Below are 27,635 nucleotides of genomic sequence, written 5' to 3'. Positions count from 1 at the left end.
GGGGGGGTGTCTGTGCCTGTCTGAGGTGTGGGGTTTATTGAAGTGTGTGTGCGTGTCCCCTGGCGGAGCCGGGGTGCTCCTGTGCGACATGCCGCTCCTTCCATGATGTCTGGGCGAAGCGATGCAGCACAATGCAGTGCTCTGACCCCCTTCATGCTGTGCTCTCCGGCTACATCTCGCAGGAATCCTGATCTCCCTTGTGCACTAAGCAAAAAACCCCACTCCACCGGCTGGGTTGCCTGGGGTTTGGGTTTTTAATGCCCTCTTCCCATAATTTTTTTTCCCTGTCATCATTGTCAGCTTTTAGGGGGCATCTTTTTTCTTTGGAGGTTGTTCCCGGGGGGGGCTGTGTGTGAGGAAGAGGCAGATGGCAATTTTGCATCGAGATGTTGGGTGGGTTTGCTGGCTTTCTGTTTTCTGTTTTTTTTTAATTTGCTTGCTGCCTGTCTGTAATGGGGGGTGGGGGGGTGGGGAGCTGTATGATTGCAGTTCTGCAGCTCTAATGCAGTCAGATGGAGTCCAGCCTGCGGCTGTGGAGCATTAATCTGATACTACAAAAGTAGCAGCATTAGGGAGGGGTTGCAGGAAGAGTGTTATTGTAAAGGAGAGGAAGGAGTGCACCTTTAGACTGACTGGGGCAAATGTGTGCAGATGCTGCATGCACCACTGAAACCCAGACTTATGCATCAGCTGGGTGCGTTCAGGCTGGCGGGTGTTACGTGCCCTTTCGCATTGTGAAGGCGAAGGTATTGGTTTTTTCCTCCTGCCTTTAAGGTACAGTAAACCTCAGCAGTCTTTATACCCATTTTCCAATAACAGTAACTGATTTGGGAGTGGAGATTTTCTGCTTTTTTGCTTTCAGAAGCACTTTATTAAGTCTACTGTTATTGGGTTCCCCCCAGTTAAATGTGTCATTGTCTTTCAGATGTATTACCGAATGCAGTTTTCTATATTTAGATGTGAAACATTGGTTGTTTGAAGAATTACATCCCTGCCTTTTATTTTTTAAATGAATACCATGTTAAATTCCAAAATAATAATCATTGGAGGAGTTGGTTGATTTTTTTTTTTTTAATTTTTTGTTTAATGGATGGAAAGTGTTTATGGCTGTGAAATGATGATATTGAATATTCAATTGAACGGACATCATAAATGGACTTGGCTTCATTATCTTTTCCACAGAGATGTTGTAGTTAGATGTGGGTAGGCCTGCTTTAATACCAAAAAAAATGGCAGACTTATGCCCAATATTGCAAGACTGCAGTATCGCTGAAAAATCCATCTTCCATAGCACTGAAGCCTGACTTCTTTAGTTAAGACGACCTGCTGTTTGTCAGAAATCTTTGATTTTTTTTTTTTGAAATGCATAAAATATTAATCTGTTGGATGCCTGCCATGCATGCGAAAGCAGAATCAGCAATTGAATATAGTGTGAATACCATTTCAGTCTGCTAGTTGTGAGGAAATTTGCACATGTACAGTGAAGAGGGAGGGAAGAGGTCTTTCTTTATAGATAATGTCTAGACATAATCAAAACTATTGTCCATAGAAATATGTTTTTAATTATCAGTACTGAAAGAATATCCTTTAATTTAAAATAACCCTAAATAGTCTAGGTTTATAAAATTGTTTGAAGCATTAAATGCAACATTTATGATCTGTTAGGACTGGGGATGTTGAAAAGTCTTTTTACATAGCTAGGTGATTATTTTTCAAAATTATTTTTGACCTTTAGATGTATTCATTCATAAAGGCATCTTGGGGGATAGTATTTCCATAGCTTTAAAGATTAAGGCAGTTTGCATTCATTACCTTATTTAAAGAAAGATCAATGTAGAAGTGTTGCAAGGAATTGTGACTCATCAGGCAGGTGCGAAAACCTGATTGGCAGAAGATTTTGCATGTATCACGAAGGTTCAGATACAAGCTTACGATGGTATTGTTGATCAGGAGAAATAGGTGATGAAGGAGTTAGTTACTGTTACTAAACTCTATTCTGCTGTTTAACAACCTCATCAGCCAGCTTTTCTGGATAAAATATGTAAAAAATGGTTATCGAGATGCTGACATAACATGGCAACAACAGTTGATGGTACTTAGCTGGCTGGTAACGTGTCACAACCAGTATTGGGAAGACGCTAAATAAAATTGATAGAACCAAGTATTTTTGTAATAGTAAGTGGCATGGTTTATTCCTTTGATAATATGAACTTGGTACTGGAAATAGAATTGGGTCAAGCACTAGCATTTATGTGCTTTTAATACATCATCGGTGAAGTAATTTGTCTATGGTAAAGAAAGATGCAACAATTCTGGACACAAGAAGAACATGCAGTATTCATCTAACAACAAGCATCATAGATGCTGTTTCATCTGTAATGGGGGATGAATCCTGCAACCCTTGGGATTACTGTAATGGGGGATTACTGAAGACTACCTGCTTGCAAGAATGGCACACAGAGGCGGTGAGACATTCATACCACACCTGTAGGCAGCCCAGAGCATTGCTGCATGAGCAGATTTCAGGCACATGTCCCTTTGTGTTGGACATATAGCTTCAAAAGAAATGGGATGAAAGATTTTTTTCCTTCTGCACCTGAGTTTGGAACTCTTAAAACCATTTTTTTATCGGAGTGCCTCATGATATATGAGTTGCATTGCATAGGGGACATATTTGTTATCACGTATGTGATATTTGTGATATATTTACAATAAAATTTGTAATTCGCTTGTGAGGAAACGCCCACTATAACCACCTGTATGAAAGGGAATGTAGACAAGACTTTATATTTATTGCTACACTTCAGGGTCTCACTTTTAGCAGTTTTTAGTTGCCTAACTGCCCAATGCCTCTTTAAATACTTTTTAAAGATTTAGCCGTAAGTGTTTGCCTGGAGCCCTAGGTATTAGGCATGACCTTAAATTCTGTTCAGAAGTTGGTATATGTCTCAGTGGTCATGCATCATCTCTTAAATCTAAATCCCAGAGAATCTCTGACCAACCATCAGTTCTCTACTCTGAATTTATGAAGGCCTTTACAAATAGATGTAGTTTTAGGCTAAGAGATCTGGCCACTCTTGGACCAGTGTGAGGAGCTACTGACAAGGTCTTACACCTCAGCTACTCTTAGACTGTAGAAATGTTGAGTAATACACATCATCACAATGGCTGCAGTATTTCCTGGCAACCTTTTAGGGTTTGATATACAGCATTCAGTGAGAATTTTCAATGACAGCTGAACTGTGCTCTGTTAGTACTTGTAATTTAAAAAATGCACAGGGTTTTCTAAAGCTGAAACCTACCCCAGTGACCTGCTCTTATTTCTGGACTTGTATGCTAGACCTGTGCCCAGTCTGTCTAGAACTGACTTCCACAGTCAAACCAGGAACCAGGGTGGCTCAGTGATGATAAAGATCACAACAGACTCATTCCTTTCTCCTGTTTGTATTGTGGGTTTACATCTTCACCTCAAAAATCTCATTGTGGTTAACTGTAATCCCTGCCAATACTCAGTGCTTGCGTGGTAACAAGAGTGCTAGTGGGGCCAGTGTATAATATATACAGGTATAATGAACTTTCTGCAGATGTGTTGTATGCTTTATTTTGTGTCTTTTCTTTCACATATGGTTTTCATTTTTCAGATTGTATTATTACTCTTAAAATGATCTGTTTGAATTTTGTTTTTCTAATGAGCATGAGTATTGTGTAGCAACAGTTGCAGCTAGACATATCAAAGATTTACTTTTTCTTTAATAACAGGTGGTTATTGCACATGAGAAACTTTTAGCGCTGGCTAGTTTTATCCCATCTCATATATGTAATTACCATTACTCTTAAACCAGTTCTGCCTATTTAAGCATGCAGCTGTTTAAAAACATTTTTAGCTTCTTCATTTTTCAGTTTATTGTTTAATTAAAACATCAGTTTTTACTTTCCTTTCCCTTTATAAAAAGCCTGGTTTGTCTGTAGGAAATCCTACAGTTGAGTTCATAGGGAACTTTTCAAGTTTCTTTATGGCTTGCTAGAGAAAGATGGATTTTCTAATTTGTTTTTTATTGTGCGAAAGAGCATGGTTTCTGTGTAGTTTTTAATATAAGTTCCAGTAAAAAGATTTCATTCTTCTGTAATCTTGCTTTCAGGGCTGGTGTATGCTTTTTCTGTGCCCAAGGACAGATTAAGGTTGACGAGCAACTTCAACTGAGTTTTTAGCACCATTAACATTTCTTTTTTTTTTTTTTTTTTTAACTCCCTTGTTAGTAGTTTTTGTTGGCCTGAAACTACATCATAAGTTTAGATGCTTTTGGTTGGATAGATCTTTTGCTTTTCTTTTATGATTTTCTTATATTCTCCACCATTTTAGGTTTTCATCAAACTGCATCATTTTCTGTTGCACAGAGGAATTCCTTTGAATTGTCACAACTACTGCAAGAGAAATTAATTATGTTGCCATTCCATGATCTCTTTAAATATGCAAACAATAGGACTTCAGTTAAAAAAAATAAAAGCTACATTAGTTTAACTTGTTCATCAGCCTTATTTCACCAGGAAAGTGGCATAAACTGAACAAAAGGGCCACTCAGTTTGAAAACCAAATGTCAACAAATGTTAATTCACACCTGTCAGCTACTAGCAATAGACTAGAAGATCATTCCAGTCATGTAATTGAAACAGAAGAGGTGTGCCATTTAATCCACTGTTTAGAGACATAAAAATGCATTGCAGTGAACCTGTTGAGAGGTAAATATTTCAAATTAAGTGGAATTTCTGTTTGTTAGGGCCCTGATAGATTTTTACTCTGGACAATTCTTTCTCTGATGAAAGAGGCTGGATGTGTAAGGTTCATTGTGCAAGATCTTGGAGTTGTACTAGTTTACATGTGCTGAGCAACTGGACTTATGCAGCCAGTAAAATCGATATTTAATTTGATGGAGATCTCAAGACTGATATTGTGGAATTTGATCTCCTGTTCTGCAACACACAGCACAGAGGACTGGGGAAGAAATATCTCTTCTCTTAAGATTGATGTGATGATAAAAGAATGAAGTCTGAAAGAGAAGATGCTATCCTGTGTCAATGAAAGGAGCTGATGCTTCACTTCTAGTAGGGGAGAAGACTAATAAAGAAATATTATTAAAGTAAAAATGACTATGACTTGATTCCATTGTCATACATATCTGTGTTATCACGTTTACTCTAATATAAGATGACCCCCCCGTCCCAATAATTAGTTTCTGTATATGGAAAATTATAAATTTGATATAATTTTCCAGGTATAGAATCTAATTATTGGAGGTTTGCCTTGAATTTTCCCCCTCCCACTGCTACAGCAGGAAAAATTAAATCTGGGGGCCAGGTCGCCCCTTTGCACTCTGCCCCACACAACTTCTTCCCACTGTAGCTTCTTCATCGCCTTTCCCCCCTCTTACTGTCAGACTCTGCTCTCGCTAAGCACATGGAAGTAAGGAGCACATCTGAAAAAAACGCATGTTGAAATGAACATAACTGTAGTAATTTGCATTTCGTACGTATAGATTTAGTTCACCCAGAATTAATGCCTGTCACCTTTTTTGAAACTGTTACAAGTTATAGCACAGATATTCCATAAATAGACTTTTAACTGGCCCTTTGGCACCTACTTATACATAGCAAAACATTTCTTAAAAAAAAAAAATGTGTGTTCCAAGCCAAGTCAAGTCCAAATCCATGAGTCAGTCCAGAACCATAAGTGGCCCTACAACTTCTACCCCCGCCAGGAGGGTACTACTGATATTTTCAGTGTCTTTTGGCAGGTATCCTATACACAGGCCTAAGCCTGGAAGCTGGGGGTTCAGATGCCCCCAGATTTCACCTGCCCTCAGCCATATAGCTGTAGGAAGAAGCCCCAACACCTCAGTGGGTACTAAACCACACCAGAAGAACAGTTATCCCCAGGGGGGTTTAAGTAAAACTACCTTTTTGGACCTAGATTCATGGTGTTTTGAAACATGACAATAGTCTAAAGCCAGAAAAGCTCACAATTTACCATAGAGTTCATTGGGCTGGGCCCCACGAGAGTCAACAGCATTTCAAGATACCGTGACCCCATGGCTCAGCACTGCTCAGGATATGCGTGTAATCCAGATACCCCCCACAAAGGATCCATAGGCTAATTAGTCCCTCAGTCATGACTGGAACTGGGTGTCCTTGACACAAGTCCTAAGATGCTCCAAAAATTGACATGCAGATAAGGGTCAGGGTAGTTTGGTCTGGCTTCACCTCATGGAGGATGGAGGCCGCACTAATTGTATGCGACAAGCTGAGAGGGATTCTGAATAAACTTTGGTGATGTTTGCCAGACACCTAAGGCTGATGAAGAAGCAGGACTCATTGGAAATGGGGAAGAAAGACATATCTCAGCTGAGGGAGTGTAAGGGAAGTCTAATATTATGCAGTATAGTGGCTCACCATGACTTGAAAAAGAGTAGATGCTGAGAGGTATGAGAGGTACTGTGCTCAATGGGCACAACCGTATCTCAGGGGTAGGCAAAATGGAGCCCAGCTGCTGGCTGGATCTGCCATTTCCCAGCAGTCCCTGCCGTCGTGGCTTGTGCGAGTCTCCATGGAGACCTTAGCTGTGCCTGTTTGGGAAAGCTCAGGTTGGGGTGTCATGGAGACCAGCCTCAGTGCAGCAGAGCAGTGCAGGGGGCTACTTTGGAGTGGCTGGGAACTTAGGTTGGGGGCGGCTTGATCTGGAGCCAGGGCAGAGCTGTGATCTGTAGCCTGTATGCTCTGGGCAGGGGTGCACAAGCAGGGCATCGTGGCTCTGCTCTGGCTCCAGACCAGGCTGTCGCTGTTGCAAGGAGCCGGGGCAGAGCTGTAATCCCCTGCTTGCGCACCCTTGCCTGGAGCATGCAGGCTACAGATCGTGGCTCTGCCCTAGTTCTGGAGCAAGCTGCCCCTGTCCCAAGTTCCCTGTGCTGCTCTGCCATGTGCGCTGTCCACGCAGCTGAGGCTGATCTCCATGGCAACCCCAGCCTGAGCTTCCCCGTGCAGGTGTGGCTGGCGTCTCCATGGAAACCGGCGCAAGTTAATGATGATTTATGCCAAAGAAAGAGATGGAGTAGTATGAGGCTTTAAAAGATACTTTACTTTTGCCGATCCAGAATTGTCGATCAGAAAGCTCATGGGTAGTTATACAGATTTGTGTGCAGATGTGCAGTCATAAATGGGCAAGTGTTAGTCTTGATGAATTAGCAAGAGGGATGATCAAAAGCGAAGATGTAGAACTGGTAAAAAAACAAACCAGCAAACAGTCTTCATCTGACTCTTTGTGGTCCAGATGAACTAAACAGCCTGCAGGTTAATGTATTGATATAGAAATAACAGGTCAATTCAGTCTGATATATGCCACTATAAAGCGCATATGCACCATGCATTAAGTAAACTTGTAGAAAATGGTTGGTTGGCTGTGGTGGTCCTGTCTGGCCTCGCGGTCTGCAAATGTGAGTCATCCCTTTCCATTTCGGGCCCTGAGCATGTTCATAATACTTGCAGCTTCCCCACTAAGATAACAATTATAATACAATTCTGTGATTCAAGGCTTCAGTGAATGGCTGTTTTGGTCAGGAAGCATGCTTTTTTTTAATCCTCTTTGATGCATAATTTGGATACTGTGTTAGTTTTGTTTCATGATGTGTTTTATTTTGTAGACCTTCTTCTGAAGGGCTGGAGATTGCCAGTGGCTGCAAAGGGGATACTGAACTGGTGGGCCAGGGCTCTGAAATGGTACAAAAAAATCCATCCAGTTTGTAGTATTTTCACTGGGAACTGAGGGTTCTCAAAACTGGTGAGATTGTTTCCCCTGAGCAGTATCTAACGTCCCCTGTCAATGCTAAAGTGATATACTGTTAAAATGCATTGTGAAATACATTTCAGGCTCTCCAGTAGAAAATACACCAGTGTTGTTGTATTTCCTATTGCAGCAGGGATACTGAGTTAATGTTATTATTACATTAACAAATTTATATTCCTTTGACTATCTGATCATCAGGAGAGGAGCTTAATTGGCAGACTAGTTTCCACTGGAGCGAGTCAATTTAATGGATTATGTGGTAGTGTGCGATTAAACCACCTGCCTTGATACTTACTGCTGTGTTGGTAAGGTGCAATTTTGTTGTATGTAACATCATGGTAGACCTAAATATGCCATGCTTCATTCATCACTGATTGCAAAATATTAGTTGACTGTAAGTCCAAGATCTTAGCTAGAATGGGCCTGTTTCCTAGGTATTATGCCCAAAAAGAATAGACAATATACTTTTTGTGAAACTTGATTGAATTTTCCAGCTATGCAGTGCCATTTTGTTAATGCACAGCCACACGTGGCAAGTGTCCGTAGTTATGGCCTGTGGTTCCTTTAGTTTTAATTTCAAAGTCAAAGGGACCTGCAGATGCTTGGTGGTTCTAAAAATGGTGGCTATTTATTCAGGAGCTTTCATCTAGATTTAGTTGCCTGTCTGAGGGCATCCACATTTGAAAATGTTGGCCTTTGTATGTATTAAGTAATTATGAAGGCCTTCCTTGACACTTCTGTAGATGAAAAATTGCTAATTAAGGTATTGAAAATGTTCTGTAGCTGGTATCTGCAGATGGAATGCTTTGCAGCCTCGTGGAGCTTGTAGCGGGTAGCTCAGGCATGCTAATTAAGTATACATTTATAGCATTGGTGGAATGCAATATGAAGCTAATCATTCTAGTTTGTTCTTGAAGAAAGCAGTTTTTGCTATATACCCGTAAGTCATTGATTGCAGTGGTTTTTGAAGGGTACATTGGGCCTGAAGGAAACGAGTGGGTGTTTTGACACTGAACAAAGTGGAAACATCAGCCAATATGCTGCCTTTATTAAAGGCCATTACAGTCCAGTAAACAGGGCATAGAAATGGAAATTCCATCTGTGATGCTTAACTTTGCACAGGTCACCAAGGCTAGGGTTTCCACCCTTATAAAAGGCTTGATTTTTCTGAAAATACCTGCCCTCTGAAAATCAGAAATCAAGCCAGGTAATCAGAGTCACTCGATAACCCCCCCTTCTCCCCTCCACTTTTCTTGAATGTACCTGAGTTTAAAGTTCACTACAGAATGACAATGCTTTTTGTTTGTAAATTGGTTAGAGACTCATGCATGGTAAGTGTAATGGTGGTGATAAAGATATTTATTACCATTTTATATTTTTCTTTTTTCTGTCCTGAATTAATTAAACTAACATTCAACATATTGTAGACATTAAAAACAATGTGGTTTTCTAGGCACAGCACAACAAACAGTTTGTAACTAGTCCCTGGTAGCCAGTTCCTTTATTATGTTGTAATCTGATTTCCGAATCTCTTCTGAATTCTTTTAACCTTCTTTTGGAGTTACATGTTCTCCATGTTGTTTTAAGTACAAGTAGCAGCCAGCTTCTAAGTCTACAATCATTTGTAGGCTTCAGTGAGGTTACTCTTGATTTACACCTTCTGAAGGTCTGCCCTACAGCCTTTAACTTTGTTAAAACATTTGCTGGCACCTATTGTAATTGCTCTCCTTTGTACTTTTGGACTCTCAGGGAAGTTTATTCCAAATGTTTTTCACATTTACCAGCTACTCTTGTGCAAAGGGACCTCATATGAGTGAAGGGTGGGTCGGTTTATAATGTGGGAAAATCTTAGTCAGTGTGTCTTAGCGATAAGCAGGACTGAATCCCAACTAGAACTGTGCATTAAATGCTGGAATTTGCTGGAGACTTGCCAGCAGATTGGAAGCAGGACTATGTGACAGGCACTAATGCAGTCACACTATACCTAAAATAGTACACTGGATAACAGAAAACCTGGAAGGTTCTCACTTACCTCATGTTAGCACAAGTTTCTGCCTTTAAGAATTGGGCATGAGTCCTGCAGCCCATCTTGGGCAAGAGAGTCCACTGCTTTCACCAATCTGAAAATGGAGTGACAGTGTGCTTATGCCTCAGGAACTTGCATGATGTCCTTCAATTTGGCTTCATTTGTATGCAGGTATAAAGGCAGAGACAAGTCAGTCAGATGGACGCCGAAGTTACTTGGACTAGGTGTTAGGGGCAGCATTCAGGTTTAAGATCGTGGACTTGAGCAATCAATATTTGGATGTTAAAGATGAACGCTGGTTTACCACCAGATATTGTAGATGTTTTTATTCAAGGGTAAAAATAAGTTTATACAGTTTTCCATTCCATATCAAATTTGTCAGCAGAACAGTTTGATCCTGCAGCTTATTATTTGGCATGAACAATTTAAACTTAAAACCTGTGATGCTTAAATTAGTTTCTTATGGAAAGAGGATGAGTTAGCTTCTAAATGGGTACCCTGGATAAAACAAAGAGGTGGGGCTGATCCTTTGGATCAACAACCTTGTAATAAGGAGCCAGCATGTGATTCTGGTCAGCACTAGTGAACTGTAGGAAAGCATGGAATAAAACACCCATTCTCCTCACACATATTTGTGTTGCTGTGGGGACCAGAACAAGAAATGCCATAAAAGGAAGAGTCAAGTGGAAATAAAATGGAATAATGAGGATACAGAATTAAATGTCCATATGTAAATCATGACCTTTGGATTTGTGTAGATTTCAGGCCTAAAAATTGGGACTGCTTTTTAAAAAACAAAGTCATTAGCTTTATTTGGCAGAAATAACTTTGTTTTGAGCTTCAGTTAACCAGGCTAGTTTCAAACCTGGAGTTAGGGTTGCGGCAGTACTTTTGTTCTTGGTGAACAGGAGTGGCCTGTCCCCAGTTTTTTGTATCACAGTCAGTGGTGTCAGGAATAGGGCCTCTTTGGGCTGTGCTTGAGGCAGGGTAAGAGGCAAAATGTGGCTTCACTCCACCTTTGTACCCCAGAAGTCATGGAGATTTTTTCAAAGTGAGCGGTTGATATAGCTCCCAGCATAATCCCCAGAAGACTTGACGCTGCTTTAAGTAATGCTAGCTGGTAACATCCTCAAGGGGCCCTGGCCAAAGTGAAGGCTGGAGCACACTGGTGTTTTGCCCGTGCCTTCTCACCTCCTGTGCTGCCAGGATTCCCCAACTGTTGCTGACTGGTAATGCCAGCTTTGTGGGTTTGGTTCCTTTGAGTATTGCAAAGCAGGATCTGGATCAGTAGAGTTGCACCCATATGAAGCTGTGGTAGCAAATGGAGAATAAAGGTGAAAAAATCAACTTGTGTTTCAGTAAACTCTCTATTTCCATTATTGTGCACTTTCATATTTATTAGAAATGTTTTATTTAAATAAGCTATGTAAGTCACGGCTAATAAAACGTTAGGCTAGCCTGAATTAAAGGAGTCGAGAAATAATGGTAGCGAATTATTTTTAGAGATCTGTTCCAACTGTATGCTAGACAAACAAGGGTAAGATGACTTCCAGGTAAAGGAAAAATATAACAAAGAGGATTAAACATATTTGACCCAGACAAGTATTTAAATAACACTAATGCAATAATGAATATTTGATAGATTAATAAGTAAACTCTCACCCAGACTTTGCTTTACATGTCTCCTAGCCTAGCTGCAATACTCTTGTTCTCTTTCCTGCTTAAAAATGAATGGGATGGTTCTTCAGCTGGTTTGCTGCTACATAACTCCATAGAAATCTGTTAAGATTTGTAAATTTTCACCATTTAAGGGTCTGGCCTGGATTTTAAAGTTCTCTCAGTATAAAAAAAAGCGGGTGGATGTGTTTTGGGATATATAGTGATCAGCTAAATTTCAGGTCAGTGTGAGTAGTCCAAAAGTAAAGATTTGTTAATACCTGAAACTGAAAAGAATTCTTGAGGATGAAGTTTCCTTTCTTATGGACAGGTTTGATTGATATAGAATACAAAGCTCTCATCTTATCTGTGTTTTGAGTCTAAAAGTAATTGTAATCGTGTAGTAAATCCTGTTTTGGATTATGCCATTGAAGTGTGTATAACAAAGATCAACATCTTGATATATCTTAGGTGAAGAAACAGGTTTTCAAGACTCTTGTCTGGATGATACTTGATAGTGATGGCTTTCATGTAAAACCAACGGTTGAAATTGCTTTGACCACCATTTTTTCTAAACAAACTGATGGCATTTCAGAAACAGACATCTGCTCACTGATATGCAGTTGGACAGGTGAGGACCACATGGACATACCAATAATAGGTGGAGCTGTGTTGTGTGTTGGTGTGTGATATGCCAGTCATTTTAGAGATGTTTCTACAGCTGTCATCAACTAGCTGACAATAATGTGAATCACTTGGGATTGCAATAGTTTGGCTTGCTGAGAGAGTTCAAAGAATCAAAAAGTTCCTTAGATTCCTGGCATGGCATGATGAACCTACATGTCCTCTTGAGGGCTATTTGCAAAGTAATATTTTCAGGTTTTTTAAGAGAGTCTTCAATTGTAGTGGAGACAGTACAGCTGTTTTCATTTTTAACTTATGGTTGTCATAAGCAGTGGCATGAGGCCAAGGAGCCATTGAAGGGATTTGGGCCTGAAATTAGTTTTCGCCCAACCTGATTACAGTGGCGCCTGCTAGCACTCTTATAGCTAAAAGGTTTATGCATTTTTTAAGGAAAAATACCAGTCTTGTTTGTAGGCTAGTAACATGGCTGTAAAATATCTCAATGCCGTAATTTGAAATGGAAGGTAATACACATTTATAGAAGAATTGATTGTTTACAAGGAGTGTGAAAAAATATATCTTGGAGGCGTTTAAAAATGTTACTCCAGAAGTTTGGGGTTTAAAAATTAACACTTTAGTCAGTTTATAAAAGACTGAAGTGATAAATGACCGTCTAAGACCTGAGATGTTGAAGACCAGTTGCTATGCGCACGACATGATTTTGTTAAAGAGGGCTTACAGATTATATTACCAATGTATTATTTTAGCATTAAAAGGGTTGGGGCTCTTCACCCCTGGCCTTACTCTACTGAAGTGTTGTTTTATGTCCTATTGTTACAGCTTATCAGTTGCATACATGGACAGAAATACTTTTTCTTTTCTTCTAATGACAAATCAAAGTTACAGTTTTGAGTAGGAGGCAAAATGGGGGTGGAGCTGAGGTGGGAGAGGAGTCAACTAAAGAAAAAGAGATAGATTAAGGCTCAGAACCTGCAATGTACTCTACACTGTCAGAATGCAGGGTTAGGCCCTTACAGCTGAAGTTACTCCACTTCTTTGTGCCTCAGGACAGAAGTGTCTATATAACCGTGCAGTGCCAGACACGGGTCAGAAGCATTTGCAACATTGGATGAATAGATTTCAAGGGTCGATTTATGTTTATACTAAATGTCTGTGACCTTTGGGTTTGTTCACATGTAAATCTTATGTCCAAGGACCTGATTTTTTTTCTTTTAGGGTAATAAACACCTCCTGTGAGAGGAGATGGGAGCACCCAGCAATATTCAGGAGTACTCCTTGTGTGAACAGGGTCGAGGGCCCCAAGCTTTCAGCCATTTCAAAACGCATATGGGTCCAGCAAGCGCCATGTCCCAAGCAATCCTGGTTTGAACAGTCTGTCATGCTGTTGTAAGAAGCGGGCGAGTCTCCACTCTTGGAATTCGAGAATCTTTCACGTCTTCAGAACTTTCTTCCCCGTTTCTCCTTGTCCTGTAACAGGAGTGTAGGGAGGATGGCATTTCCTTATTTCTCTGGCCGTTATCGACATACGTGCTTTTTTATTTCTTGAACAAGAAAGCCCAATTTACAAACTGTTATGTGTCTGAGCAGTCTTAGTGACTTTGGTTGGATTTGCTATGTAAGTAAGGACAGTTAGCTTCCACCTGGCATTACAGTTTACAGTATTGCTTACTGAGTAAAAAAAACAAACAAACCAAAAAAAAAAAAACCAACCCCAAAAAACCCCTGTGACTTCACCACAGAATGAAGCTTTGTTTTCATAGCTTTGTAGATTCAAGTGAACCCTTGTAGGAGGCACAGGCCCTAATTCTGAGCAAGAATGTATTATGTTACTACTACTCTGCCATTCCAAACTGGGGAAGTGAGGTTCCTGAGTTAAATTGCAGAGCTATGTAATTAATGATTTTAATCTTGACCATTCAGTGCCCTCTGCCTGCTAATCTGTCTCCCTCAGGATTTTTACTCTAACATTCCTCCCCCTGAATAGCTTCATAAAGCTGCCATTAACATAAGAATCAACATGCTACAGGATGTTCCTTTCTTCTTCCAAATAGAGAATAGGTTCCAAAAATAAGCCCTGCTTGAGGCTCAAGATGGGCTAGATATACTTCTGGGCTGCTAACAACTTCTCTGTACACAAAAACAGAGTTAATTTTATCTCATGAACCTCTGGGGCTAGAAATAGGGCTTTAATCCTATTACGGGTCCCTTACTGCAGCCCTGGAAAGAGCTGAAATATTGCATTTTGAAGTTATGACACTTTTATGTATAGGAAACCTGTAGTGGGTCATTTTTATGCTCCCTCTGAGCTCTATATACTTGGACTTTTAGGGTCTGAACCTGCAACACTGAAGTCAGAGAGACTTCAGCTCTAGCAAAAGTAGGCTTTAAAGGCAGTGGAAGAATGATAGGAATCTCAGGAAAAAAAATTAAAGCTTTGTTAAATAGCCCTGGAATATTTTTTCAAAACATATGTGACACATACAGATGTATTGATATTTTATTGGACTGTATTTAGGATGGCAGTTTGGGTTTACCTTTAACTAACATCACATGATCTTGTATCATATATAAATATATATAAATATAAAGAGAGAAATAGGAGAGAATTGCATTTCTTTCTTGCATTCACCCTATGGGAGATTCTCAAATGTTTGTTTAGCTTAATTTTTCACAACTTAAATCTTATTTCTTCTATTTGAAGTAGAAGCAGATAGAGAAAACGTTACATTAGCCTGAGCAGAGAAGTTAAATATTTAACTTATTTTTGTGTATTTTAATATTTCCTCCCCCATTCAGTTTTCCATGAAAGAAAAATTCTTCTGTTGTATGGTAATGCCAATCGGCAGTGAAACTGAAGTGTTATTTGACTAACAGCAGACAATGGAACTGAGTTATTAAAAAAAACCTCTCCACAAAGTATTTCATTTAAATACAGGATCAGCTCAGCAGGGGTTTTTTATGGTTGATGGTTTCTAAAATATTCAGTAAATCTAATTGTGGAAGCTTTCACTTGATGCCTATGCTGCTTGTGCCCATGAGAGTTTGCGATAGTCTCCTCCTACTTTTAATAGTTTAATGAGATGTAAGTTTCATTGGCAGGAGAACATGAGATGCAGTCAGAAGAAGCATTTTTGGGTAGATTTAAATAACAAATAAAACCAATTCTTTACTTGACTGATTTTACAAAGGAATAGTCATATTTTTGACTTCTAAACTGTTGTTTGTAATTTTTTCCCCTCCATATTGACCTTAATGCATAGTGAGATACCAGAATACTTAATATATTTTTCCCCCTGAGTGTGCTATTAAAATTGCAAGTAGCTTCCCATTTTTAAGGTCATTGGGGAGTGATGCATTCTTGTTCCTTTTTGCAAAGCTGCCCTTCCTGTTTCTGACTGTCATTATCTGCTGTCTGGAAAATGCTGGTATTTCTTTTCACTGGAGCTGGAACTCTTTCAACATTCAACCTGAAGGGCACAGTATATCTTTGGGAAATGCTGATTGGAAGATTACAGCATGCTGAAATTGGAACATCCACAGTTTTAACGTTGTTCAAAACTGATGTCTCCCAAAAAGAAGTGCCAGGAAAAAAAATTGCATCATCCTTTTGTACTCTGGATTAAATTTAAAAAAAAATCAAGTAAAGTTTTGCATATTTGTATAAAATATGCACAGCTAGAACAAATATCAGTTTCTTTTTCTAAACCCTATCCTTTTTCTTGGTGATCCTGATATGGTGTAACACCACATAGCTAATGTTCTCAAAACACTTAGGAAACTTTTTATCACTCCTCGAGTAGGTAAGTTAGAAGCATTATCCCCATTTTACAAATGAGGAAATGGTATTGCAGAGAGGTGAAACAGTTTGCCAAAGATAGTACAATATCTATCTGTAGCAGAGCTAAGTATAAAACCCCAGAGTCCTGTGCTCTACTCTCTTGATAGTACCCTTTGTTAAGGATAATAATATTGTATGTATATGTACACATGCACATGTGTGCACACACTTTTAGTATTGAACTTCTTTTTTTAGTAATGTTTTACAAAAACACCCCAACAAGATTGGGCATGGTTTCAAATCTAGCAGTCCTTTAAAATAGTAATAGATGCTGACACTGTTGTATTAGCAGACTAACAAAGAAACCAAGTATGGCAGTTCCTTTTAAGATAGACATTTTCTTGACCTGCATACAGCATGCAAGTGTATGTGGCAACTCCAGAAAAATGGTATTTGTGGAGATGTTACAGTGTTTTTATCTTGGATATTAGCAGTGAGCTGCTTTGAGTTTTGATGGTTGAAAGGGGTCCTAGGCCCCTTTGATAACTAATCATTATCTTCTGCCCTTAGAAAGCAGGAGTTACCACTTCACAATCCCAGTAAGCATTTTTGGTCATGGTAGTCTCGGACACATGCAGTACAGCCCTGAGAGAGGCTATAGGAGAAGTAATAGGATTGATTTGCATGGTCAGTGATGTAATTGGCTTAATTAGTATTAGCACTGTACTTGACAGTGTATTGTTTAAAGTTGTAGTTTCCTATTAGGAAAAAAAAGTAAACTTTCCTGGCTCATTCCTGAGTTTCTGGTTTCTGTAGAGTGAAGCTACAGGCCATCTGTAAAATGTCAACAAAAAGGGGGAGGAGGCCCAATAACTTGAGAACCCTGACGAAAAAAAGGGCTGGAGAAAAGCAGCTGAGTGAAATTTTTTTGCCTACTGATTGTTGAAGATAGCCAGTTTATTTTCTTTCACCTTTTTTTTTCAATTGGTGAATGTATGTTGAGATACATAAGAAAGGAACCAATAGCCTGGCTAGTCTAGCATCCTGCAAATTTTTACTTTCCCCATCTGCTGTGACTTCTTAATCTTGACTGGGCAGCTGTGGCTCTGGGATGGCTGGACCAGACTGCTAGGAGTGACTCCTTTGTAGTTTTACTGTATGGTGCCTTTTTATGATAACTAGAGTAAGTCCCACAAGCTCCATCTCCACGTTCAATCCAAAGTAAGATGTGAAGTGCGGTCGATAATGCTGGATGTCTGGCACTTAACTTGCTGTGCCAGGTGCCTTCCATTGTATTAAAGTGCTGTGATTGTCAGCCACCCATAGATTTGTTTGCCTGGAATAGTGCTTTTCAACCTGTGGTCTGCAGACCCCTGGGGGTCTGTGGACTGTGTCTAAGGGGCCTGCAAAAAATGACTGTGATCAATCAAAATTATGTGAATACCCACACTTACAATTCAGAGGGGTCTGCACCTCTATTTGAAATGTCCAAAGGGGTCCACACCTCTAATCAAAAAAATTTAGGTGTCTGCAGATGAAAAAAAAAGTTGAAAACCATTGACCTTCAGTCCAGAGTACTGGTTTGCCAGATAGCAAGCCAAGTAAAACTTGAAAGTTACCAGTAATCTTTTCCCTGCCACATGGGTGATCGGTGCCACCTGAGTCAGATGGGGCACATGCCCCTCCGCCGCCCCCACACTCCCCGTGACCAGTCAGCAACCGGGTGGGGTACCCCTGTGGCCAATCTCGCTGATGGCAGGGGCGTTTCCCTGCGGTCAGTTTCACCGACGGAGGGGGCGGGGAGTGTCCCCTGTGGCCGATCAATCACTGCGGCTGCTTCCGGAAGCGCTGCTCCCTGCCTGGCACTTGCAGGGGGCACCGGCGCTCTGCCTGCCCCCCTGCCATCGCCTAAGTGGTGAATGTGGCTGGTCAGGGGGTGCATGTGCACCCTCTGTGCATCGCCATTGCTCTGCCACCAACTGCATGTGGAGTGGATGTGGAGAGTGTTTTATTAATCTGATCAGGGAAATTAACAGTACAGCACTTCTGTGTCTTTGCAGGTCAGTGGTGAAGGTAGGAGTTGAACCTAGGTTTCCTGACTTGTCTCATTAGACAGCATTGCCAGCAGCTGATATGGTGAGTGGGGAGGATGGGGAAGTGGATCCTAGAGGAGATTAAGAGTAGAGTGAGGAAAACAGTGAAATCTGGAGAGCCACAGGAAAAGAAGCAAGAAATAAAATGAGAAAATTAATTCTTCTCAGAATAGGGTTGAATAGAATAGGGGGTGGGTTCAGGTCTTGGCCTTTGCAGATGGGTCCAGGCAGAGCAGTGACTCAGAGTAGCAGGCAGTGTAAAATACCACTAAGTTGGCTTAGTGGCAGAGGGGTTACAGCAGGTGTGGGCAGATCCAGCCCACCAGGGGATTTTATTCGGTTTGTTGCAGTTCCTCAACCTGGCCCAGCTCTGGTGCTAGGGGCAGTGTGGGCTGCGGTGCGTGTGGTGGCAGGACTCTCCTTCCCAGCACCCCTGGCAGTGGTGGCTTCTTCTGGCTGCTGCTGCTAGTGTTGCAGCTGCCACCAGATCTGGCCCTGCTGCCTGGGCACCCTGGCCCATCCACCCCACACCTGCCACTGGGGCACTGGATGGAGTGGGTGGGCAGGTCTCCATGGAGACTGCCCAGGACCCCCACAGGCAGGGCTGGGCAGATGGGATGAGGCCACGAGCAGGCAGGGAGCAATGTCCAGGAGTGGGATAGGTGGGCACTCTCCTACCCATCCCGTTCCTGGACACTGTTCTCTGTTTGCCTGTGGCCCCACCCATCTGCCCAGCCCAGTATTCCCTGCCTGCAGGGGGTGTGCTTGGTCTCCATAGAGGCCCTTCCTGTCTGCTCTGTCCAGTGCCCCCCAATTGTGGGTGCAGGGCAGATGTGCCCAGGCCAGATAAAACTAACTGCTACACCATCCCTGCCTCCACGCATTGCACTGGGCCAGGTCAGCACCCTCTTCTTCCCCTGACCCTCCACTCTCCCTGGCCCACAACAGCTTACCCAGATTCCTCCATCCAAAATAATTGTCCACCCCTGAGTTAGGGCTTGCCATCCTGTGCTGGGGGTTGTGGGCTCAACTTTCTATGCGACTGTGATAGGTGGAGTGAAAATTGTAGCACGCTACTAATTGCTTTTGGGAAGCCATCTGCTGGGCTGTGCCTGAGCTGCCCAGGTTGAAGACTTATAAATTGTGAATGCACATGGTGAGTGATAACATCCTTACCCTGCGTGCTCTGAGAATGAATAAATTCAATTTGCTTTTTTTTTCAAATGTTCTTGTGCATTAACTAAATGTAAAGTCACTAGGGAAAAATATGCCTGAAAGAAGAATTTCCTCTGAGATTATATAAAGAAAAGGGCAAATAAACAAAAATGACAAATGGTGATTTAATGAATGAAAGAAATGTGTTTTTCTTATGGCTTGAAGGAGTCAAGTACATCTTAACGACATTAGTAGGACAAGGGAGGAAGCAAACAATGCACATCTTTTATCATTGAAAGAGAGTCCAGAAAGCTTTTAGCAAATACTGTGCAGCAAAATGAGTGACTGAAGCGCCCTGATTTGTCATCTGCTGCTCAAGGAAATTTCATTTGTCCCTGTGCTTCTGCTGAGCCAGGTGAGTGTAGGAATGCTCCTGTGCTTTAATTGCCATTGAGTTTTAAAGGGAAAATGGGTCCTTTTCTGTCCTGTTTTCTAGCTCCTATTTTGTGGGCAAGGATGAGACCAACAGTAGCAGTTCATTTACTGATTTAATCTTTAAAAACAAAGTGGTAACGTTCCATTTGAAATGGATTCAGATTAGTTTACCTACACTATAATCTGCCGCCCACATCAAAAGTAAAAAAGAAAGGGGAGAATTTCTTAGCATTTTTTTCAGGTTGCGTGGTGACTGCCAAGGGTATTTACCTAGTACTTTTCAGCTTTGTCTCCCGAAACATTTTACTAAGGTTGGTTAGCATTCCTGTCCTCACAGTGAACGCAGTGAACCCGAGGCAGGAGAGGCCAAATGACTTCCCAAGGCCACATGCCAAGCTAGTTGCAGAGCTGGAAATAGAGCCCAGGCCCCAGGACCTCAGTCCTGGTGCCCTGTCCACTAGGCATGCTGCCTGTCCCTACTGTTGACACTATGCCTGGTACTCTTCACATAGAGGTGAGCGCTCTTTGGTTATTGGCTGCTGGTTGTGAGCCAGATGACATTCGAAAGAACAAAAGCCAGTATTAGTATTATTAGTAGTAGTATTATTTAAGTAAGAGTGAATTCCGTTACTTGTTGCACTAGTATAATTCAGAGATTTATCAGGTGACTGTCTGTAATCACCCCAGTTGAAAAAGCAGCTACACTGCCAGATGGGATTGTGATCTCCTTTGTTCTGTCTATCAGAGGGGCTTGATAGCAGTCTAGAGCTAAATCTGCAGCCTGCCCAGTCATATGTCATTGGGAAACTGAGCATCTGTGGTCCTGCTAGGATATGGACATGCATTTACTATGGAACATATTGACTTTCCTCTGTTCACTTCAGCAGAAGAACCAGCGAAATTAATTCTATGTAACTCCCTTGGCTTCCATGAAATGGCACCAGGTATGAATTTGAGCCAGTCACCATCCTGCCTTCTATGTTACCAGTGAACAATATGTAATTTAGCAGCTGGATTTTGGAAGGTAACTTGAAAAACAAAAGTTGGTTGTTGTAAAGATGGTTGTGCAAATGGAACCAAAAACAGTATTTCCAATTCATAGATTTCATAGACATTAGGGCTAGAAGGGACCTTGCAAGATCATTGAGTCCAGCTATTCAGTATATCCTTCAAAACAGTGGCTGCACCATTCATATTTTAAATCTCTCCCACACTTACCTCTGTTGACTACTTGGTTAATAAGTGGTTGCACAGTCAAGCACTGAATTAGAACCTTTCTGAACAGTTCTTTTTATTGCACTTAATGAAACACTTCACTGAAATTCAGTAATATCTTGAAAACATTAATGTTAAAGTTGTTGACACTGCATTCTTTACCAAAGCAAAATTCATGTCAGGTTATGAGTGCTGGATTGGCTCTCAAATAGATTTTTTTCAATGTTTTTATTTTCTTTTATGTTTGATCTTTTACTTACCAGGTAAAAGAAAGATGGCTGAAGGGCTGGGCTTTGGATAGTACAGACTGTGGCCTGTGCGTTTTCATGAATATTTGATGAAACTGTACAGTTTGATTAGTGATACATCTTCAGATATGCATCCCATGTGTATTACAGCTATAGCCCTATCTCCATTTGACATCTACAGCATTTTCTTTTGCCTAATTTTGTCTTCATGTAAATTGATTTTGGAATATTGGGAGGTTTTTTTAATGGAGGGATTGAGTGGGTCTGTGAAGGCGGCAGAGAGGAAAATATCAGTGGGAAGGCTTTAGAAGACATTAGTAGTTTTAGCCAGTTAACTTCCACATCTAATTTCTGCTTGGAAATCTCTGGTTGCACTGATCCCTGGTAAATATACAGTGGCGAGCCATCTTTAAAATGTCAGCTTTTGTTGACGTTACCACATCTAGAGTACTGCAGGTTTTTAAGTTTTAAGTATAAGAAAAACTGCAGATATCCTAGGGAGGCACCTGATCTTCAAGACTCAGTTTTCACTGGGCACCTCTGTAAGCCTTTAGAAAATAAATAAAGTCTTTTTCCCCCAGAATCAGTCTACATTTCTCTTCAACAATAACCTGATAAGTTTAAGAAAATGATTCTAAATAAAGAACGAGTAATAAATAACTAAACATATTTTCTATGTTACTTATAACACTAGTTGCATTCTCACCATGTATACACATCCTGTCTTGTAAGGAGTTATGCACATGCTTAAAGTTAAGCATTTGAGTAGTTCCACTGATCTCATGACTGCTCCAGTGTTCAAAGTAAAGCATCTGCATAAGTCTTTGTAGGACTGAGGCTTTAGTTTGATTGACTGAATCTTGGCTTCTGAGTTACGTTTCCTGCCTTACTTCAAAAAACACCTCATTTTTCTTTACTGCAATCTGCATGATTACCTTGAAACCTGCCTGTGAAGGGCATGTCACAAACGGATTCAGTACTTTAAAATAGCTTTATTTGTTGTCTAAAAGTACAAGCTGCTGGTGAAATATCAGCTTACCTAAGTGTAGCCTAAACACAGAGATGGATTGATATTTGACAGAGAAACTCAAAGAGGTATTTTGAGGGGTGAAAATGTCTCCTTTTCATCAAGTTGCTTGGTTTTCAAAAGCGCATACCTCACATTTTCAAAGAGCTTAAAACCAAAACCAGCTTTGTGAAAGTGAATGAAGGATAGGGAATGTGATAGAAGAGAGCAGATATTATTTTGAGGGAAAACAGTAAGGGACTTTGGACTCCAGATTTGACATTCCCCTTAGGTCTGCTCAAGTGTCACTTATTCAGGGACACCGCTGCAATCAGTGGTAGCTTTGCTTCAGGAAGGAGAGAGATCCTTGTTCCTTATGTGGGGAAACCTGCCTAAGGGCCAGGAAACCCTGAGTTCTCAGCTTCTAAGCTTACTGGCCCATAACTGAGCCTCACTGCTTCTGGTGGTGGCATTGATATTTGGCAGTAGAAGGGGGGTGTCAGCCTTTTTTAATGCATTGCACACATAATATAAGGTGGGGGAATGGGGCAGGAAAAGCCTTGAGCCCTTTTGGAGACATTCAGGTAAAGGCACCATGGCATCTGATGCATGATCCCATCAGTCATGCTTCCTGCCACGCTACGTGTGCATGGTAGGAGGCACAATTGTGGGATTGGGGATCAGATTCCCATTACGTCATACTGTTGGTGCAAGAGAAGCCTGGGATAATGATCCTGGTCTCCTCCTACACTGGCAAGTAAGAAGCCAGTCAGATGATTCCTGTTTTCAGTCTCAGGAGCATATTGGAATCCAGGGCTCTGCTGTGCTTCAGGGGTTGGAAGCGGCTGCTCCCAGTTGTGGGCGGTCATAGGAGACCTTGACTCTCGTGTGCATCCGAGGCTGGGAGCCACAATCAACCTGGCCATATGTGCAGTTTATGGCTGGTTCCCATCACACCTTAGAGTCACTATGCATATTATTTATAATAACTTTGTGGCTTATTCCTTGTTTTTATCATGCTGTTAATTGCATTAACATGTGGCTGGGTTACTACTTAAGAGGTGATTAACTGGTTAATCACCTCTTAAGTGTAAGGTTTGCTAGGGGCCTTCGTGTTCAGGGAGTAAAGAGACTTTCTCCTGCTCCTACCCTGGGTGAGGGATATGTATAGAGAGGGCCATGACCAAAACTGCCGTCTTCTTCCCCAACTGGTAGAGCTGGCTTGGTGTCAGGAAAAGTAGGACACATCACCTTAAGATCCTACCTTTTGCACTATGGAGCTTAGTCAAAACCTGTCCTTGGGCTCTTTTTGTGGCAGTACAGCTCTGGCTAAAGGCCATAGTCTGGTGGAGGCATGATTAATTGTACTCCTGGATCCTCTGGGAAAATTCTGGAGGATCCAGGCTTTGTGCCATTCCTGGAGGCTGGCTGTTTGCTGGTTGACTTAGTACTTATCGTTCTCCTTGGACCCCTCTCCCCAGTGAGCTGTTGTCTCATGCCCTTCCTGTTAGCAGCTGTTCAAGGCCTTTTCCCTCTGGTGGTAATAGGGAGTAGTTTGCAGAGGTTTATAATGAGGATTAGATTTTTGTAAGGTCTAGCAGTATATTCAGTGAAAAATCTCTGGGTGTAGAGTGGCTCCTCCGTGTTTCTCTACAGGGAGACTTTAGAATGGATTTGGAGCAAAATCATCTGCAGAGATTATTCTTCCCTTTTTCCTGCCAAGAGAGGTTGACCCATGCAGGTTGGGGACAAAGATATACACAGGGTGTACATTTTGCTTCTCAGTCCTGATTTTTAGTGGTGCCAGTTCTCCACAAATCTAGTTCAAATTGTTTTTAGATGTAAGTATCTCTTATCTCTGTCTACAGTATAAAGGGAGCCTGGCATCTGGCAGCTGTTTTTTGAAGCTCCTCAGTATTCAAATGCTAGATACTTCAAGTCTATTTACAATTTTTTTTAGTTCTCTATTTGTCCCAAATTATGGCATGCTTAAACCTGTTTAGTTTTTTAAAAAAAGAGATTGTTCTGGACGTTTTAGCCTGCTCTCTGTTACCAAAGAGATGATAATCCTCTTCATTTTTAACCAGGCAACTGAGGTAGTTACTGATTTGGTTGCTGCTTCTGTTCCTGTGCAGTTAACACAAACGATTCCCAGACACCATTCCACAAACTCCTGCTGACTTTGATTGTGCATGCATGGAGAAGGGGAGCCAAATAACATCAGGCAGTGCTGGCTGTTGTTAATGGAGAAGATCAGACTTTTTTTTTTTCAACAACAAATAGAACAAACATGAGCAGGGAAAATTGTTTTATTAAAGTTTGGATTAACAAGAGAGGAGAAATACACATGAAAACATCACTTTATAAAAATCTGTCAAGAAATGATGGAAAGTGATTGTAAAGTTTTGCATCTATTGGTGACAGGGTGAAGGTAAAAACATGTAATTTGTACTACATATTTCACTATTGCTCTTGAATTATTGTATTCACACAAAATGCATAGTCAACAAAAAATATATTGATCTCTGAATTTCTGTAGATTATTCTCTCCAGCTAATTTGAGATTTATCTTGATCAAATTCATTCTGGGTTTTGAGTTACACTAAGTCTGCCATAGAGTTATTCTTGATTGCCACCCATGTAAATGAGATCAGACCCTCTGCTTAAAGTTATTTTATATAGGGAGTAATGTCATCATGCACTTTCTGAAATATGGATGCATCTGTTAATAAAACTTGATTTTGTCTGATAAAATGTCAAACCCTGCTATCTGGCTCGATAAGTTTAGGAGGGAAGGCTGTAGTTGGCAACTGTTTGCCTATAAAGAATTTTTGTGAATGTCTGAGCCTCTCTGTAATTTCCTTCTGTTCCTGGATTCCCTTCCCTTTCTGTAACCCCACACCCTTACACTTATTTGTTCTGGTTTCAGCCAGTTCAGGGTAATGCCTTGCTGTGCTTCATTTAGTGCTGTGCTCTGAAAGCTTTGCTGAGCAGCACAAATTCATCTCCAATGTAACTTGGTTGAAGGTAGTAGGGTTACACCAGGATTGAATTTGGCCCACGATGATGATAGTAATACTATGCATCTCTGGAACTGTGGTATAATATGCTTTGGGGACATATGCCTTGTTTAAATCAAAGACCATGTTCAGTGCTTGTTATGTACATGTGAATGGATTCTCACCCGGCATTAAGTCAGGATTGGATACTCACCAAAAATATGATAGTGATGTCTATTTTTACCCCTCCCATATTCACTGTGCTACCTTCTTTTAATCTCATGCTTCACTAGGGTTGGGTATTTGACTGGTCAAATAAAGTTCAGTCAATCGATCGGTTAAATAACAGTAAAAAATTGTAAACAAATTGCCAACAGGTCAAAATAATGCACAGAAAAAGCACGTTTTTCCATTAAGAAATATGTCAAAAAGAATTTAAAAAATCATGTTTATGCTATACATTTTTGTAGTATTACTGACAATCTTGCAAAAAAAATCTTTGATCAGTTAAAAAATATGCAGTCAATTGACCAGCTTGCCAACCTTATGCTTCACAGGGTTATGAAAGAATTTGATAGTTGCTACTGGTGAAATGAGCAAGAAAAATACAAAGAACTTTTGTGTTAAATGTCTTGTGTCATGGGTTTTGAGGCATTCAGCAGCTTTTAATAATGCAGTTTTCATTATAAATCATGATTTGTATTCACCTTTCAATGAGCTTACTCTGCCCTTCGTGCATGAATGCAGGGAGTAGCTGCAAATTGACAGTGAAAGAATCTAGCACCAGAATTCATTCACCTTCTTCACCTCCTTTGCTTATAATGGAATATAGAATAAACTATAAACTGAAATATATAATACAACCATGAGTTGGATCGTGGTTGGTTTGGTTCCGATTTTTTAAGTCTGGGAAGATTCAATTAGAACTTTGGATAACTCATAACTTTTACTTTGATGTTTATAACTTGCATAAGAAGTGTGCCTTGACTGTTACGTGTGGCTCTAGACATGAATATATTAGTCAGCACAGTATATTTTATCCAGGTTAACCACACTATTTTCACCGTGTTTTCACTCTTTAACAGATAGTTGAGCTTCATACTATGTGAAACATCTCAGTGAAGGGACTATATTGCAGGCAGTTGAGGAGTAACAAGTGTTAAAGTTGAGTAGTTCCTTGAGCTGGTTTTCAGTTCATCTGCATTAATAGGCAGAGATTTGATTTTGTCTGCCTGACTCTTGCTCCAGTTCTATGGAACCATAAAAAATATTTGTTTAAAATTACTGTTGATTGCTATGTTCTCTTCATCAGTTTGTGTAAATTGCAAATGTTTCCTTTTAAATGCTGGAGGAATGGAAGTAATAAAAAAGAAAAATAAGCTATTTATTAATATTGCAGGTAACCTTTTCTTTTGTGGCATCTTTCCAGATCTAAAATGATGCAGTGAAATACATGTCTGCAGTTACAAAGGAAGCAAAAATATGACTGTAGCCCTACTTTGCAGCTCCTGTCTGAATGGAAGAAGCCCCAAATCATATAATAGCTCTCTGTATTGGCAGCATCACTTCTAGCTTGTGTACTTGTCTCTCCATTTTATGTAATAGGTATGGATATCCCCATTAGGCAGTTCCCCAGTGAGGGGTATAGGCTCCAAATATCCTCCTCCCTGCTAAGATCCCCATGGCCACCGGTTGCTCAAAAGCGGGTGGGATGAGACCAGGGACTAGGACCCTTCCCTGTACCACAGAGGACAGCATACCATGTGAAGGGAATCTCTTGGGCCCAGTTTGCTGGCCTGTGTGCACTGTATAATAGCCTTCAGGAGGAATTGTGGGGTGTGAGTCAACCTGAAATCCTTCCAGAGGCTTCGTTGTAAGTAACAGCTCCTTCTACAGTCTGTGAGCAAATTGTGACCCCAGAGAGATCTGTCTGAAAACAGAAGTCTCTTGTGAGGAAGTCTTCTCCCCTTTCTTCCCCTACCCTCTACCCCCCAGCCTGGTGTTTTTTTCTGAAGTGGCAAGGGACCTAACGGTGGGAGTTTACTATAGACCACCCAAACAAGGAGAGGAGCTTGACCAGGAATTCTTGGGTCAGCTCACCGAGGTAGCGAAGGCTAAGGATGTGGTAGTCATGGGGGACCTGAATTTCCAAGACATCTGCTGGGAGAAGCAGTCAGCCAGGTCTGAGTGCTCCCGTAGGTTCTTAGACAGAGTCCAGGACCTTCATCTAACCCAGGAGGTGCACAGCCCCACCAGGGGGGATGCCTTGTTGGACTTGGTGTTGGCCACGGGCGGCGACCTGGTGAGGGGGCTGCGGGTGCTTGACCCCCTGGGCGACAGTGACCACTGCCTGCTGGAATTCACCATTCAGCGCAAGGTGGCAAAGGCAAGCAGTCAGGCTGTGGCCCTAGATTTTAGGAGAGCGAACTTCAACGAGCTAAGGAGGATAGTTGGAGAAGCGCTGAAGTCTCAGAGGGGAGGAGAACCGGGTGTTCAAGGGGAGTGGTCGCTCCTTAAGGAGACGATCCTCCAAGCCCAAAAGAAGGTA

At 41.1% G+C, this 27,635-nt stretch overlaps 1 protein-coding gene across 1 annotated transcript in view; it reads left to right on the top strand.

The window, feature by feature from the left end:
* The first annotated feature begins 495 nt into the window (after positions 1-495).
* Positions 496-27,635, top strand: part of SPTBN1 (spectrin beta, non-erythrocytic 1) — a 201,974-nt gene continuing 174,834 nt past the window's right edge. Inside the window, exon 1 of the mRNA XM_025201573.1 lies at positions 496-774. The gene's annotated coding sequence lies outside the window, so the exon portion shown is untranslated. The remainder of the gene's footprint in view (positions 775-27,635) is intronic.

The sequence above is a fragment of the Alligator sinensis genome, unplaced genomic scaffold (assembly GCF_000455745.1).
Source record: "Alligator sinensis unplaced genomic scaffold, ASM45574v1 scaffold432_1, whole genome shotgun sequence".
Classification (NCBI taxonomy): domain Eukaryota; kingdom Metazoa; phylum Chordata; order Crocodylia; family Alligatoridae; genus Alligator; species Alligator sinensis.
This window is presented reverse-complemented; position numbering and strand designations above follow the sequence as displayed.